We start from the raw sequence: 6,000 nt of genomic DNA, 5'->3' as shown, positions 1-6,000 counted from the left end.
GTGTCTAATCCATCAATGGAAAACTGTCAGCCCCTTCTGTCTTTGTAAGACTTGGCTTGATGGTAATTCAAGCACAACTTCTGAGTTTTCAACCAGCACTTAATTGCAAAGAAAACAGACAATTTGGAGGAAAGGAGACATAATAAAAACAATGGACCCCACTCTAGTTTCTGCACTGAGAAAATCTGGATAATGTAATTTATTTAGCAGAAGAAAACCTGAACAAAGAAGTGGGTGTACATCTGTGGGTTCTAAACCTGGCTGGTGATTTTGAAGGTGAATGTCTCTTGGTTTATTGATTATGACCTTCAACAACCTTGCTCTGTCCATTGAACTTGTGTATTCCCAGAAAATAAAAATTCCCTAGCAAGGTTAAGGGTGACCCTATCTACCCTGCTGCCTAACTAATCCAGCCATTTTCTGCTTAGTAATCAGGGATTTGTCTTTGAGTTATTACCTCCTAGGCTAAGAAAGCTGTTTCAGAGCTGGGGTTTCCAGGGTTTTTCTCTAGGCAGAGAGAGATCTGGGAGCCTCCACAAAATCTAAGTGGCAGCTGCAGGATGTCAGTTACATTAAGGAAAAACCTCAGAGAAATGTGAAATGTGTAAAAGTCATTGAGTATGGAAGCTGGTGGGTCCCCTCTGATTCTGGGCTAGAATGCTGTTGGAGCCCTGCTGTCAGGCCATAAAATATCTGCAAGCAGCAAGCCCGGGGACATAGATTTGCATCCACAACTTGTACAACTCACAGCAGTCTTAGGGATGAGAGCTTTTGATATTTGGGAAATACTTCTTGCTGAGCAGTTAGATCAGAGAGCTGCTTTCTTCTCCACTTATCTCAATTCAGCCTTGACCACATAGCTGAGGACTGGTAGACCCTCAAAATTAGGCCTGCTCCATTTATCCTTTCCCTGCTGGGTATCCCAGCTCCTTTTATTGCTGCTACATGGATGGGCTTAAAAAGACACATGCTTCAGTTTTCTTGCTCAGGATTATTTTGGCTATTCGAGGTCTCTTATTCTTCCAGATGAAGTTCATGATTGCTTTCTCTATTTCTATGAGGAATGTCATTGGGATTTTAATTAGAATTGCATTGAATCTGAAGAGTGCCTTTGATAGAATGGGCATTTTGACAATATAAATTCTGCCTATCCAAGAACATGGGAGATCTTTCCATCTTCTAAGGGTTTCTTCAATTTCTTTCTTTAGTGTTCTGTAGTTTTCATTGTAGAGGTCTTTCACCTCTTCATTAGATTGATTCCCAAGTATTTATTTATTTATTTATTTTTTGAGGCTATTGTGAATGGAGTGGTTTTCCTAATTTCTCTTTCAGAGATTCATCATTTATGAATAGAAATGTTCACACAGTCTAGTAATTAGAGAAATGCAAATTAAAAACAACTTTAAGATTTCATCTTACTCCAATTAGAATGGCTATTATCAAGAACACAAACTATAATAGATGTTTGGCATGAATGTGGGGAAAAAGGCCACACTTGTACATTGCTGGTGGAGTTGCAAATTGGTGCAGCCACTCTGGAAAGCAGTGTGGAGAATTCTCAGAAAACTTGGAATGGATCCACCTTTTGGCCCAGTTATTCCACTCCTCGGTTTTATACCCAAGGACTTAAAATTAGGCATACTACAGTAACACAGCCACATCAATGTTTATAGCATCTCAATTCACAATAGCTCAATTGTAGAACCAACCTAGATGCCCTTCAACAGATGAATGGATAAAGAAACGGGCATAAATACACAACGGAATATTATTCAGCCATAAAGAATAATAATATTATGGCATTTGCAGATAAATGGATGGAATTAGAGAATATCATGCTAAGTGAAATAAGCCAATCCCAAAAAACCAAAGACCAAATGTTTTCCCTGATAAGTGGATGATACATAATGGGGGAGGGGAAGTGGGGGGGGTGAGAGAAGAATGGATGAACTTTAGATTATGTAGAGGGAAATGAGAGGAGGGTTATGAAAAATGGGGGAATGCGACAGACATCATTACCCTATGTACAGGTGTGATTACACAAATGGCATGAATCTACATCGTGCACAATCATGGAAACGAAATGATGTACCTCATTTGTGTACAATGAGTCTAAATGCAGTCTGTAAAAATTAAAAAAATAAACCTATTGAATAAGAAAAAAAAAAAAAAGACACATGCAATTGCCTCCTGAAAAGATATTTATAATTCCTAGAAACCAAGTCAAAAGAACCTGCAGTGGTGGTATTGAAAAGTATTGGTGAGGAACTCAGTGCCTTACTTCTGACCTTGACTTTGCCGCAATTGCACCTGAATACCTTGAGTGAGTCCCTTCACTTCTCAGTGATTCGGAGAAGCTAGGGTGAACTAACATAATGGCTTTAAACTGAGAGCTGGGAAGTCTTCTCAGGGAGTTGCTGGAAACTGGAGATGGGGCAAGGAGGAGGCTTCTGCAGACTCTTCCGTCCATCCCTGAGAGCAGGTCCACTTTTATCTGTCAACTGTTGCATATACTGGGATTCCCCCAAAAGCTATTATTGGAGGAAGGCTTACAAGACTTCACATTTTCAAAAGACCTAACTAGGTCATCTTGCAACCATCAAATTCTGTTTTATGATGTCACCCAGTGTTTGTTAGCTTTTGGACACTTTGGAAAGTGTTTTGCTGATGGTTGGTATGACAGATTATTTATTGACTTTACTTTCTTCTGTGGAGTCTATTGGAGACTGTAAAGAGGACATAAAATCATTTTTTTATTTCTTACAGGGGGAAGGCTGCTGTCTCAGTGCTTCTACTAGCGGCTGCCAATTCACTAATGGTCCATATACATAATAGCACTCAAGAACCTGGTCCTTGTTATGACTGTTTCACTAACCATGGCCTTGGACCCACTTTTCACTCCTTTGGGAGGAAGACAGTATGATTAAAAGATGTGATAGGAGTTTGAGATATGCACCCAAACTGCCTGGATTCAATTCCAGCTCTACTACTTACTAAGCATATGTGCTTGGACAAGTTATTTTATTTCTGTGTTTCAGTTTTTCATCTGTAAAATGAGATAATAATATTGCCTCCTTCACTGGGCTGTTATGAGAATTAAATAAGTTAAATTATTTAAAATGCTTAGATGACAGCCTGGCAACAAATGACATTTCCAATAAACACTATGTAGGATTGGTTTTGGACCTTACATCCTCATGTGTAATTTTGAAAGGGTTTGGATGGGCCAAAGGATAAAGTTCAGTAGACTATTCAACTAGCTCAATAGGACTGTCTATACTTGGGTTCACTGTTGTGTTCCCAGGGCCCCGAACAGTGCCTGGCACATAGTAAATATTCATTATATGCTTGTTGACTAAATGACTGTTTTTTTTGCTTCTCCTTATAAGAAATATATATAAGCTTATTTATAAATCTTTCTTTCTTTCACCAGGAATTGGACCCAGCGGTTGCTTAAACACTGAGCCACATCCCCAACTCTTTTTATACTTTATTTGAGACAGGGTCTCATTAAGTTGCTTTGGGTCTCACTCAATTGCTGAGGCTGGCTTTGAACTTGTGATTCTCCTGCCTCGGCCTTCCCAAGCTGCTGGGATTACAGGCATGTGCCAGCACTGGATGTGGCATTTATTATGTAGAAATATATTGCTTAATGAAATTAAAAATATCAAGTGTTAAGAGGAATAGATTAAGAACATGAACCATTTATGGAGAACTAGCTCTTTCTGTTAGGGTCCAGTCTAGAAAAATGGATGAGCTCAAGCCAGTTAGTTCACCAATTGCAAATGAACATGGGAAATCATTACAAGCAGAATGGGGGAGGGTAGAAAGCCAGCAGGGGATGGTGAGGCAGCTCAGAGATTAACTGCTTCATTCCCAAGGTGGATAGAAGAAAAACAAGGCACTGTGTTACTAGAGGTCAGATGCCAGGGTCACCCAGCAGGGACTGAGGACGGAATGACTAGTCCTGCTAGCTTTGCAGGCTGAACAGAGAACTCCCTTACTTCCTTGCTCCCACAGCCTCTTGTCATTGTTTGAATCCATCCTGAAGTTAGTTTCCAAAGGGGGATTGAAAAATTTTTCAGGGTTCAGGCCTCTTGTGATACAGAAGACAGGAGTGACTCTAAGGGCAAAAAGGCCCAGGACTACACCATAACTAGGCATATTCTAGGTGAGGGTTTGGCCAAACTCTGGCCCATTGATCACATCCAGGCCTGTTTCTGTTTTGTAAATAAAGTTTTATTGAAACACAGATATGCCCATTCATTAACATATAGCCTACGTCTGCTTTTGTACTATAAGGTCATATTGAGTAATTGTGTCAGAGACTGATCGTACAATCCCCAAAGTCTAAACATTGATTATCTGGCCCTTAACAGGAAAATTTTAACAACCCTTGTTCTAGATTATGTCCAGTTCAAACAACCACCAGACAGTACTTCTACCTTTCTTTTACAAAGTGGGGAACAGATTCAAAAATGAATCTGCTTTGCCTGAGGATGAGCACATCAGGCCAGACTGGAACTTGCATTTGACCTCCATCCAGTCTGTGACCAAACTCTGAGCACTTGCTTTCCACCCTTCTACCTCCCTAATTTAATGAACACGGCCAATGTGGCAGGTGCCCCCACATGTCCCCTGTCCCCTCTGAGCTGTCTTCACTTCCCCTACCTCTACTGAAGTGAAGTAAACATGTCATTCAGTTTGATATCTCTCCATGATATAACTCTGCTCCCTTTTGCCTCACCATTAAATTTTTGGTAGAATAGAGGAGTTGGAAGTTGTCTGACTTGGGCCTTGAGTCATTTTGTAGGAGTTATTCAGAAGCATTTTGCAGTTCCAAGTTTCTCTGCTGTTAGACTGTACTTTCCAGGGAGGCAGCTGGTACTTAGGAACTCTGCTCTCTCTTGTTTTTACAGTCATCATAAGTAATAATAGCAAAAGACTTGGGAGACCATCTCTGATATAATGGAAATCAATGTTAAATGAGATTTGCTTTACAAAATCCACAGTACAGCCAACTCTTTAGGAATGATTCCCTGTAAAGCTAAGTACACCTGTCTGATGGGAGAAAAGAATATACACAACCCTCAAATGGAATCTTATTGCCTGGCTTGGAGATCCATTTTAGGTAATAGTATTTATGAGTCAAGCTGTGTTGTCTTTGTACAACAACAATAGCAGCAGGAAAAAGCTCCTAAAATACATGTGAATTTATATTTATTGGAAATACCAAGTGATTGTGAGGTAGACACTGCTTGCATTTGCTTTGCTCACACAGATGGTGAGAAACTGCAGCTCTGAGAACAATTTAAAGGGATAAACCGAATGCTTGTGAAAGTAATGAAAGTCAGATTTACATGTGATGACACACAAAAAAGGGCAGAGTCATGGATAGAGTTATTTGATTTAGCATTTAGCTAACACAGGTATTTTTATAATGTAATTAATATGATCTCTTGTCTCTGTGAAAGCAATACTTCTGAACCAATCCTTGCAGGAAAATGGATACCATTTTTAAGGCCATAATGTAGCTCTGCTGATCATCTGGTACCCTATCTTGTGACCATTAGAGGTTTAAAACAATTTCACCTGCATCACAGGAGTTGGCAGAGGCTATGGCCAAAGGAGGGATTGCAGGGTCTCCTCACTCTGGAGGCAGAAAGCTGGAATTTGCTTCTAAGTGACTCTGGAACTCAGATATGGATTTCCATCTTGGGGATTCTGGGTAAATTTGTAATTTCCCAGATCCAGAAGTTCATGACAATTATATAAGAAAAAATATGATGGAATAGAAAAGTTTGGGGTTAACAGAGGTAGGTTTGAATCCCACCATTTATGATTCAATCCTTCATGAATCTGATCTTCTCTCTAGGCCTGAAAGGGAGGTGGAGTTGTCTCTGTGAAGACTGATAATAACCTGATTCTAACCCTGGAACCGGCATGCTACCCTTGTATGGAAATTGGATATGTGCAGATATGATCTTGAGATGAAGAAAT

Source organism: Sciurus vulgaris, assembly GCF_902686455.1.
Source record: "Sciurus vulgaris genome assembly, chromosome: 15".
NCBI classification, from domain to species: domain Eukaryota; kingdom Metazoa; phylum Chordata; class Mammalia; order Rodentia; family Sciuridae; genus Sciurus; species Sciurus vulgaris.
The sequence above is the reverse complement of the archived record's forward strand: the minus strand, read 5'-3'. Positions refer to the sequence as shown.